General features: G+C 45.4%; 1 protein-coding gene across 4 annotated transcripts in view; it reads right to left on the bottom strand.

The window, feature by feature from the left end:
* Nucleotides 1-12,056, bottom strand: part of AMPD2 (adenosine monophosphate deaminase 2) — a 48,744-nt gene that overhangs the window by 31,517 nt on the left and 5,171 nt on the right. The window contains exon 1 of one of the 4 annotated variants that reach the window (XM_081010520.1): nucleotides 3,324-3,562. The exons of the other annotated variants lie outside the window; for them this stretch is intronic. The gene's annotated coding sequence lies outside the window, so the exon portion shown is untranslated. Of the gene's footprint in view, nucleotides 1-3,323; nucleotides 3,563-12,056 lie in introns of those variants that run through there. 4 annotated transcript variants of the gene reach the window in all.

The raw sequence follows: 12,056 nt of genomic DNA, 5'->3' as shown, positions 1-12,056 counted from the left end.
TGCTTGACTGGTGAGCAATCTGTCACTCACTGTTGCCCCTATAAATCGCTCAAGAATAAATACAAGATGGAGGATTATTACTTTAGAGAAAATCTCCAGGTCAAATTGCCACAGAAGCTACTTTATACAGAGTCAGACCACGGGTTTGTCGAGCTCAGTGTTGCCTACTCTACAATGATTAACTCTCCAGACTTTCAGAGGGGACGACGTTGTCCAGCTCCACCTGGAAATACCAGGGATTGAATTTGGGATGATCTGCAACGCAGAGTATGTACCCTACTATCTAGCTATGGCCCTTCCCAAAAGGTTGCCTGATCACAATCTAGAGATCCTGCCTGGGTCTAAACATCCCACGGCAACAGGAACGCAAGGAGCTACCGCATTTCCCAGTCCATTCCTCCTCCAGATCCTGCATCCATCTTCATGTAGCAGTGTGGGAAAGGGGTAAGGGCAGATAAAAGTAACAGGCCAAAAAGAGCCAGAGGAGCTGTTTATGACCCTGCTGTTGCTGCCTTAAGAGTGTTCAAAAGAACAGGCAGGATCTCCAGGGCCTCATCCGGCAATGAGACACGTGTGTTCCTACCCACCAGGGTCTAATAAAGCATTTCATAATTATATACCTGGAAACGTCATTTCTGAAATGATATGATTATTAGCTTTTCCCCATCTAGTGTTCTTAGCTGTTACATCTACAATAACCAGAATTCTTGTCGTGGGGGCACTTAAAACAGATGCTGATTCCGCCCCAAAAGCAGCTGCACTGCAGTAGCTGGCAATATGCATTTTGTGCACTCAGATTTTCAGTGCTCATTCCTTCAGAACGAAACTTGTCACAGAAACGGAAAAATTGGCCCTGCTGTCCTTAGCAGCCTATTCCCAGAAACCTCTGCACAACACATTCCAGTTTGTGGGGGAGGGGCCACTTATCTTAGTAGATGCTGAGCAAGTGTCACAAGTGTCACAACTACCCGACGAAAGGGTGACACAAGAGAAACCAGTCCCTTCGAGTTCATTCATATCCTGAGCTCACTGGAGACACGTGAGAACTCCATAACTACACAAAGGTCTCCCCCACCACCACCCCACGACGAAAGCTTGCAATGCCTGCTTTTCATCTGGCCCTCAGCGGGTCACCAAGGTACACACCACAAAGCAGAAGCATCAAGCCCTGTTCTAGGACAAGGAGGAGAGCATTGCCATCAACTGTCAAACCTGATTCAGAGTGTTTTTGCTTGCCTGATGCCCCAGAGGCTGACTACCTGCTCCATCACAGTGGCTTATGCAGAAGGAAGAAGTGTTTGCTTGGGTTCCCTCCCCCCCGCCGCCCACTGCCCCTCTCCCACTCCCAATCCAGGCACTGCCTGAATAGTCAAGCTCCACTGTGCCTTGCTAATGACCCTCACATGTCTCCCTAATGGGCTCCCTGTGCACAGTGCAAACAATCAATTCATTAGGAAAAAAACAGCAAGAGCTGGGGAACCGCCAGGCCAATTGCAGGGCTAAGCCTTGGCAGCCCCATCAAAGCCAGCATGTGTCTTCAGCTCATGAGGGGGGCAGCCAAGAACAGCTGCTCCTGTAGCTCCAATTGCTGGCTGGGCAACACCACGGATGGCAACACAGATTTCCTCAACCTTTCTTCCACTGCCACTAGCAGCTTTTGGATGTGCAGCCGTCTGGAGCCCCAGCTTTTGTTGGGCAGCCTCCCAACACCTGCCAGAATCAATGGGGGAGCATCACTTCCAGGCCCAAACCCTCCATGGCAAAAATCCCCTTGTGACGTTGCAGCAAAAGTTTAGTGGGGTCAGCAGTGTAGCCTGCTCCTCCTACACTCAGATACCTAGGAGAAGTAAAGACAGGACATGGCTTCCCACACTTAGTCACATCATCATGCTTGGTTCTGAATCTGCAATGGTCTTCCCTTAAGTCAAGTTCTGGCCAAATGCTGAAGCTCCTCCACCAAGACTATAGCTGCGGATGCTGAGTCGGTCACATGCCCATATTGTGACACTTGTTATGCCACTCTTTTGGAAATCCTGAGCCCACCGCACACAGAGCAGCAGAAATGTGGCTAATTCAGACATATGTTGATGCCGTAATATATAGTGACGGCTTCATTCACATGTATGTAATGGAGACACTTTATTGTGACATCTCGTTGGCGAGAGGTCACTAGGTGCTCCATCAATCCGACTCCAAGGACCAGATATTCATTTTTCTTTTATGCAATTTACCCCTTGGGGGTTTCCCACGAACACTGGGGATGCAATTATGGTTAGTTTAATAGTGGCTTAAAGGCTTGCCCTGAGAAACTAGAAAGCTAGACTCTCTCTCAGTAGTCCTCTGTTGATCACTGAAATGCCTGTTCCGGCAACATGAGACAAGGTAGCACAGATAAATTGCCATGTGACTAGTTCCTTGGGGTGAAAAATTAGGCAGTTTTTATAGAACGTATTTCAATGAAATAGTGGAGCCTCTTCCAAACAGCTGTATTTTCACAAGTACTAGAAGTTCACAGAAATATGCTTTAAAGAGTACTAATAAACCCCCCCCCCCATTTTTAATTTTATTGTACATATTACATGCAGGTGGTTGTGACTAATGGCTATCAGATTTATACACATTCAATTAATTAAAGTACGTGTGGGTTTGTTTGTTTTTAAACTCCCTTTCTCACAAAAAGCCTTGCACCACCAAAATACTAAAACAGAGTGCAAGGGATAGAAGTCCTGCATTTTTTGTGGGTATCATCGCAACAACTTCTCATCACAAGGAATCCAAACTCTTGCAACGCATCTGAGAACATGATAGGGATAAACACAACTGCAAAAGAAGCTGTCATCATTACCCACTTCCCCCCCTCCCCAAGACAGACATTTCAGCATCTGCACCAGGATAGCCAGTGGAGGTCCCCTTCAGTGATGAGCTGTCAGCTAGCCCAGCTTCAGAGAATTGCCAGAGGTTTACACACAGAGACACAAAACACCTCCCACTCCCCGGAAAAAAAGAAACCTCAAGCCTCAATCAATACAGGAATACCTTGCCAGTGCTCCTGCTCTAACTTTCAGGGATTTGCCTTCTGCGGCAGCCTGAGCAAATCACCCCTCTCTTTTACGTTGAGTGCCACACGCCCATCTCACGTCAAAGGCTTTTAAATCGCATGCCCCTTAACAACACAGCACTGCAACTCCAGCCCATTAAATAGAACAGGCAGGCTTCACTTTATCCTTCAAGCATCTCAGAACTCCTGATTAATACGAGCAGCTGCAACTCAAAACCATCCAGCCCCGGAGGGGAGAAAGGAAAAGACATTTCCAAACACTTACAGATCTGGCAGTCTTAAGGGCCTCACTAAGCCTCTGCCTTTTCTCCACCTGGAAACCAAGATGCTGGCAGGCTAGGCAAGGAGCATCCCATCACCTTCTGCCCCCTGAGCGTGGACCAAAAAGCCTCCAAGGTACCCTTGGGGGAGGCAGAGTGCCCACAAGAAGGCAACGAGGACGAAGCAGGCAGAGGTGCCTGCTGCCGCTGCTCTTGCCGGTGTTTCGCAGCCTCCTCTCTGAGAGCTGCAGTCCCACAGGATTCCAGCTCCAGAGCCGGCTTGGGCTGTACCAACCGTAGCTACATGGGGGGAGAGGGAGGAGACAAAAAAAATATGACAGTCTCTTCCAAGAGGCAGGCAGAGCCAGACAGGCAAAGAGAAGCCACCCTCCGCCACCAGTGGCCACGCAGCAGAGCTAACTCCTGGCCTCAAAGTAAGGAGGAGTTAACCCCTAATGTGCCAGCCACAGCTGCAGACGTGTATCCCAGCGCCCACCCCCATCTCTCTCTGAAAGTAAGCAATGGCAGAGATCTACCCACACACAAAAGCACAGAGCACCACATACTGGTCGTTCATGCTGTAAGAAAAGGGGGAAATCGAACAAAAGCTAACTCAACTTTAAGAGTGTGTTTTCATTATGTACTGGTATAATAAGGCACAAGAACACTCCAAGCCACATACTTTGTAGGGAATACATTGAGATTCTTATTTGGTTAAGCTCAACGTTGTTGTTATTATTGCCCCTCTCTGTTTTTGTTTCACATTGTCTCTGTATGATTTTAAAACAGAATATATCATATTTCATGGGTGGGGGGGCAAACAGGGGTGTGTCTTGTGCTCCCCCCATCTTTTTCCCACTAAAGGCTATGAGGAGTCTGGTAAACATACACACAAATTCCATCCAGCAGTCAGTTTGCAAGGTGTGATTATCTGTCCCTCTCAAACATTAAACCCCACTCTGGCTAGAATCTGAGGGAGGGTGCTCCCCTTTGCCCAATTTCTCCTGCACCAGTCTGGAAAATATTACTTTTCTGCTATCTGTAGCAGATTGTCTTTATCTGGCTCACAGACCATCCAGCTCTAACCATTAGGAATCGTTACTTCCCAAATGGCACATTCTAGCCCTTACGGCACAAACCCCATTGCTGGCATCACCCAGGTGTGTTAAGACAACGCCAAGCCAGATCTCGTTTGGTTCCAAGGTAAGGAGAGGAAGTGGAAGAATCGAAGCCGTGCTGCATACTGGACTGCAGCTCCGTGGTGATGGGGATGGAGGTTGTCTTGGCAGAAGCCGCCTATAAGCTTTGTCTCCAAGAGCTGCAGCCGCTGGTTAATTAAGAACAATAAATGGCCTATGAGAAGCAGCTGTCCTTTCCTGATCCCGCAGGACGTAATGGAGGTGCCTGTGCTCAGAGTCTGCTGTCACGGAGATGAAGGGCCTCAGGGGTGACAGTGATGGGCATGTCATTCCTCAGTCTCGATCCTCTGAAGACAGACTGGCAGCAGGTTTTGGAAGCCTGCCCAGTGATCACTCTCTGAGGAAGGCAGTGGCGGCAGCAGCAGCAGCAGCAGTGCCCCAATGTTGCTTACACAGACTTTCTCCAGTTCTCAACAATCTGGCCAAGGATCCCACACCTCTTGTTGAGAGAGCCAAATCCAACCCAATGCGGTACTTGCTCACAAAGCCCTTATGTGAAATGTGTTTTCAGGGATGGCACTAGAGCAGCCAAGCCCCAAATCCCCAGAGGCAAGCTCCAGGCTGAACTGCTCAAAAATGGGTTTTGAAACCCATGGAGGTAAACTTCATTATTTCCACATCTGGGAGGAGTCAGCCTTTCACTGTGGCAGCACCTGTGGAACTCCCTGCCTATTGACATTAGGTAGGCACCCTCACTATACCATTTCACACACCAGCTAGTTTCTTTGTTTCAGCAAGCCTACCCAGATATAGTGTTGTGTATGCACTTGTTTCTAAAATAAAAACAAAAATGCTGCTCTTATCGGTGTATTGTTGACAATTATTTTATTATACACAGCTTAAATATTTTCCTTAATTAAGCAGTTTTGTATTGCTTTCCTAAATAAAATAAAACTATTTTTGTAGTGGGTGGACGCGGGTGGCGCTGTGGGTAAAACCTCAATGCCTAGGGCTTGCCGACCGCATGGTCGGCGGTTCGAATCCCCGCGGTGAGGTGAGCTCCCGTCTTTCGGTCCCAGCTCCTGCGCACCTAGCAGTTCCAAAGCACCCCTAAGTGCAAGTAGATAAATAGGTACCGCTTTATAGCGGGAAGGTAAACGGCATTTCCGTGTGCTGCGCTGGTGCTGGCTCGCCAGAGCAGCTTCGTCACGCTGGCCACGTGACCCGGAAGTGTCTCCGGACAGCGCTGGCCCCCGGCCTCTTAAGTGAGATGGGCGCACAACCCTAGAGTCGGACACGACTGGCCCATACGGGCAGGGGTACCTTTACCTTTACTTATTTTTGTAGGTATATAGCTTTCTTTCAAATGAATATGGGGTGTGTGTGGAGAACTACAGATCAGCAGCCAAGCCTTTGAGGAGCTTGACACCTAAAAACTGGCATCAATCCCTTTCAAAATAGAATGGCTAATACCTTTTTCCTATCAATATTGTTATGTCCACAGGTGAGAAACACCTGTATTTTCAATAATAAATAATATATATCAGTTATTGGGGTTGCAAGCAAATGAGGCAGATAAGAGAAATATGAAGCATGGGGATATATTTACACAGACCTTATACTCAGTGTTAGTATTTGTACTGGAGTGGGAATGGCTGTTGGATGAATTTCAGCAGCTTGACAAAAACAGCCTTAGAGCCAGATGTTTGGAAGCAAGAGAAGTACACTGAATAATAAGTCTGTGGGCCAGGAGGAAGAGGAGGAGGAGGAGGAGGAGGAGGAGGAGGAGGAGGAGGAAGAGGCATTTAACTCCCTCTGTCAAACATTAGTCGCATGTTTCTGGATTACTTGCATTGTGCAGATGACAAAATAAATCCCTGGAGAAATGATGGAAGCTGCATAAATGATGCCTTTTCCACAGTTGTTGTTGTTGTTGTTGCTTAGTAAAATTTGGAATTATTACTTGGTTTTGATTTGACAACAAAGTCACAGCCGGCAAATAAGAAGCATATGTGCAATATGACTGAAAGTTAAGCAAGATCTAAGACAGAATGTAAACAAAATGTAAACAATTAGTTCTTATCATCCAAGGAGAACAAAAATCAAAATACTATAGAAAACACTGTACTGTACTGAATATTCAGTGAGATTCGCAAAACACTTCTGTGCACTAGAACAGCACAAATCCAGCGAATGCATATGGCTGTCATTATCTAGGTGTAAATAAAGATGGTGGAGGAGAGAAAAAGCTAAGATCCTGCTGGTCTATCAGGTGGACTTGTGAGTGGCCTTAGGACAGGAGACCCAGCTTCAATCCTCAACTCTGCCTGCAAAGTTTTAGCCTGTTGTCATGGAAATAATTTTATACCAACCAGGGAGAAAATAAAAACATCCGACACAGGATAAAAGACAATAACAGTGTAAGCCTATACAGTGGTACCTCAGGTTAAGTACTTAATTTGTTCTGGAGGTCCGTTCTTAACCTGAAACTGTTCTTAACCTGAAGCACCACTTCAGCTAATGGGGCTTCCTGCTGCCGTCACGCCACCAGAACATGATTTCTGTTCTCATCCTGAAGCAAAGTTCTTAACCTGAGGTACTATTTCTGGGTTAGCGGAGTCTGTAACCTGAAGTGTATGTAACCTGAAGCGTCTGTAACCCGAGGTACCACTGTAAATATTTACTTAGAAGTAAGGCTCACTATTTTATATGGATGCTACTCCCTAGTAACCCTATTTCAGTAAGTCTAGGTTTTCTCTTCTGTTGGAAATACTATAGCTTTGGACTTCCTGCATCAAGCAGGTGGTTAGGCTAGATCAGGGGTAGGCAACCTAAGGCCTGGGGGACAGATGTGGCCCAATCGCCTTCTAAATCCGGCCCGCAGAACGGTCTGGGAATCAGAATGTTTTTACCTGAGTAGAATGTGTACCTTTATTTAAAATGCATCTCTGGGTTATTTTTGGGGCATAGGAATTTGTTCATTTCCCCCACCCCCAAATATAGTCCAGTGCACTACATGGTCTGAGGGACGGTGGACCGGCCCATGGCTGAGAAAGGTTGCTGACCCCTGGGCTAGATAGCTAAACCCTATGGCAGCAGCCTAAAGAGGGTTGCAGTCATGCATACAAAAGGAGGACAGGCAGCCTAGACCTCTGGAAATATAATTCTGATTTTAATCAAAAGGATCTGGCATTCTTTGCCTCCCTCTTAAAATCTTCTGCTCAAGACAATTTTCTCAGATCACACAACTGACACAAGGTGCACATTCTGCAGGATGGGAAATCTCCCTTTGAAAACTGTGCTTTGCTTTGTACATCTGCTGAGAGTAACAGAGGGAGAGTTAACAAGAGGCACACACTGGAGTTGCACTATATTCTGCCACACTTAGCATAGGAATGTAGTGGGCTCCTGGAGAAGAAGGGGAGCTTTCCATCATTCCCACCTGCAAGCTCGAAACATTTTGCAGGCTAGTAACTTTTGTGGGCTTATTTGCAAGGCTGGTTCAGTGGTTTTGTCACCACACCCTAGAGAGAATTCTTCTTCCAAACAGCAGCTCTTCAACATCTGGCTTAGACCACAGGCTATTGTGTATCCATGACTATTTATAGGTTTATTACTCGAGTTTCATTTATTTATTTTTACCTGAATTAGTTGGACGGGGGGGGGGGGACACTTTTTAACTGCTACAGAACTAAAAATAGAGAGCACAAACTCAACTGACCAGTAGTGACTCAACAATAACTAAAATACCCTGCTAAACAATGAACAACTATATGCTTGCTCCATGTGGCTTTGCTTCTAAGTAGTCCCCATTTTCTGTACTGTGGTTAAAAGCAAGAGGTCAAGGGCTTTACACATGTTACTCCATTGCAGCAGAAAACGCTCTTCTTTACTGGCTTTTAGGAAGGGTGCAAAGCAGTGCTTTTTCTGGGGGTACTCAATGGTATGCAGAACCAGCACCTTTCCCCCAAATGTTAAAAGTGTGGCACTTACTGTAACAACTTCATGGTGACTACCAGCACCTGTTTTTCTATTTGAAAAAGCACTGGTGCCAAGGCAATACCTCTTTCACCTAGCTTTTAATTTCAATAGATAGTTCACTGTTATTTTTCTATGCAACCCCTGTTCTTCACTATTATAATGTTTTGCTCATTTTTACTATATTTTAATATTCGCTGTGAGCTGCTTTGAGTTATGGAAAGGCAGCTTAAAACAGTTTTAAATAAATTTTAAAAAGACAAAAACGGGTGGAGGAAACATCAGGAAATTCACTCACAAAAGATTAGAATTCAACTTAACGTTGCTGCACAACAGAACTGCGCTGTAAGATTTCTAAAGAAAACAAAAGCAGCATTGCCATCCTTTTACTGCAGATTTAGCAATAGAGTAATTTTGAAATGCTCTCTCTCTCACACATAAATAAGCTGAAAGAGGATCCCACACTTCCCAGATCCCTCCACATGGCATGAAATGTTCTTTTAAAACACACATTTCCCTCCATTTCCTGCCTTTGACTGCTATACTACCACTCACAATCCCATGCTTGGAACCCCCAAATCCTTCCTTGGTCTGCCCTTGGACCTCAATATGCCAAGGCATCTCCTCTTCCATCCCCATTACCTTATTTCCCAGGGCCTTATTAGCAACCTCTAATAAGTTTGGTCCCCAACTTGTCTCATCTTTTCTAGCAGTCACTTCTCATTTGAAGCCTGGGGAAGATTCTCACCTTCTGCACGTCAGTCCTCTTCTCCACTGTTTAGCCTGAGGTTATTACCACCAGGATTCATAGCTAAAGAAGCATCCCCTGGTTGTTATGTGACTGTAATATTTGCTTTTGAGAAATGTTTTTAGGTCACACAGTATGATCATCCTGTTCTAGGAATTTTACTCCCATGAGGACCACAAGAGTAAATATGATTATGTTCTCAGGATTTTCTCCCAAGAGGACTAGTCAATATTATTTGAATTTTTTTTCTTTTTTTAAAAAACGAGATTCTCAAAATATTCTGCCTGCCCAAAGGGAACTAAGGCAAGAGGCATGATCAGTTTGTTATTTAACATTTCCCTGTTGCCTCAGATACATAGACTTAAAGGTAAATAGTGGCTAGGAGATCTCTATCAAGCTCTAATTTTGCTGGTTATAAGTACACGCTCTCTCTTTTTCTCTCTCGCTATATATATTTGTGGGCAGCTATAACCCTTCCATCCTGTTTCTCCAATATTCCCTATACTTTTCAAAATAACATGTATCTCAAAAAACAACAACAGTAGTAAGTTTATTTTCCTTGTATTTCATGCTTTCCTCCCAAAGAACAAATATTATTACAGTAAGGAAAACAAGAGAACAGCAACAACAAAACCATCTGTCCCGTACATGCACAGGGCTCCACTACCTCACAGCTTTAGGGGACAAAGGTGGGTCATTTAACAAAGGAAAGCTGACTGCAGTGGTTAGAGTGAAAGACTCAGCAGATTTGAATGCAAACCTTTGCCATGCCCTGTTTCTATGTGATCCTGGACAAGTCAAGGACAGGACAATTCCCAAATTGCTCCAAAGTGAATGCAATTAAGTTTCACTGATGGATAAAAAAGATTGAGCATGGGGACAGGGACAGCAGTTGTGCTGCACAGACTTTACTACACAGTTACGTCCAAGGGCTGTATGCACTTCTGTTGGTTTTTTTTTAAAAGATTCCAAATTCTACACTAAAATAACCTAGGAAAGCCAACTGCTGCAATTAAAATATATGGAAATGTGAACCGTTTTGCTCAGTTTGAACACTGTGGTCTGAATCCCAAAATGATGTTTCTGAAGACTGATGGGGGGACAAATGCTGTGAGAAATGAAGGGTATTGAAACAAAATAAGGAGGAAATGGTGCAAAGCTGTTTAGGGCACTAAAGTACCAACTCCTTGAAACTGGAAATCCTGAAGCAGGAATAGGGACCCTGTGACCCTCCAGATGTTGCTAGACTCCATCTCCCACCATTCCATTTGGCCTTGACAGCTGTCAGACTCAGGGATGACAGGAGCTGTAGTCCAGCAACATCTGGAATGTCTCCAGGCCTAGGCTAAAAAAACAGGCTTTTAAAAAAATTAAAGTGAAAACTAAGGTCATCAGCAAATCAGGATTTGCACCTTCTATCAGATCTTGTGCTTGTGTGACAATTTTATAGACGTGCACAACACCATACACAGCCCTGCCATTATTCCTCCTATGAGGAGGGGGAGAAACTGGAATTGTAAGGGTACCATTACAGATGAGAAAATAACTGAAATCACGTCTGGCATTTTGCGAGCTGTTTTTAAAATGTGACACCCTAAGCAGACAGGCACGCCTCGCTGACACTTAACAATGGTCTTGGCTGTGCAGAAGTATTTTACTTCCAGTTGCAATGTGGTAATAATGATATTCTCTCAAGTACTAGAGAACATAGGAAGAAGCATGCTGTTTCTTTCAGAGCTTACTTCCACAAATGCTCAAAGGGCCTACAGATTCTGCCCCCCCACACACCCCTTGAAACAAAGGTAGGGCAGAAAAAGATGCAATGACTATCTCACACTCTGAAGAGCACCGGCAAAATCATTTGATTTGCACTCAGACAGGCTGGTGTAATGTAATGAAGTGTTTTGTGTCAGCTTAAAAACTATCGGCAGGGACGCAGGTGGCGCTGTGGGTTAAACCACAGAGCCTAGGGCTTGCCGATCAGAAGGCTGGCGGTTCAAATCCCCGCAATGGCGTGAGCTCCCGTTGCTTGGCCCCTGCTCCTGCCAACCTAGCAGTTCGAAAGCACAACAAAGTGCAAGTAGATAAATAGGTACCGCTCTGTGCACTGCTCTGGTTTGCCAGAAGCGGCTTAGTCATGCTGGCCACATGACCCGGAAGCTGTACGCCGGCTCCCTCGGCCAGTAAAGCAAGATGAGCGCCGCAACCCCAGAGTCAGCCACGACTGGACCTAATGGTCAGGGGTCCCTTTACCTTAAAAACTATCTGCACCGTACAGAGAACGATGTGACAGAAGCCAGTCCCAACACACTTCTGACTACAGATGTTTTTCAAAAAACGGTTAGACAACTTCATGGAGGAGAAGGCTATCAATGGCTACTAGCCATCAGGGGTATGTTCCACTTCTGCTAGCAGAGGCAACATGCCTCAGAATACCAGTTGCGGGAACTGACAATAGGGGAGAGTGCTGTTACACTCAGGTCCTGCTTGTTGGCTTCCCATAAGCATCTGGTTGGCCGCTGTGAGAACAGGATGCTGGACTAGATGAGCACCCTTTTCTTACATTTATATGTGGGATAACTCAGATTGTTAATGTCACCATCACATAAGCAGTGAAAGGAAGACACCAAAGCTTACTCCCTCATGTGCTGGTGTATGATATATCGGGAGTTTTCTTAATATACAGCAAAGGCAAGCTACAAAGATTTTCTTAAAAACAAATCCTAGATCTGTCCTCCTTTCAGTAGCAATAGCAGCAGCGTCTGATGGAGAATGGATGAAGCCGCCTCAGCTGCAACACTGGGATGGATAGCTCTCCAGGCTAGTCTGTCTTCTTAACATTCCAGAGGAATTCTATAGAATCAGGATAAGAA

This window comes from Podarcis pityusensis (genome assembly GCF_964106645.2).
Source record: "Podarcis pityusensis genome assembly, chromosome: 6".
NCBI lineage: Eukaryota > Metazoa > Chordata > Lepidosauria > Squamata > Lacertidae > Podarcis > Podarcis pityusensis.
Note: the sequence above shows the minus strand (reverse complement) of the source record. Positions and strands in the feature narration are given on the sequence as shown.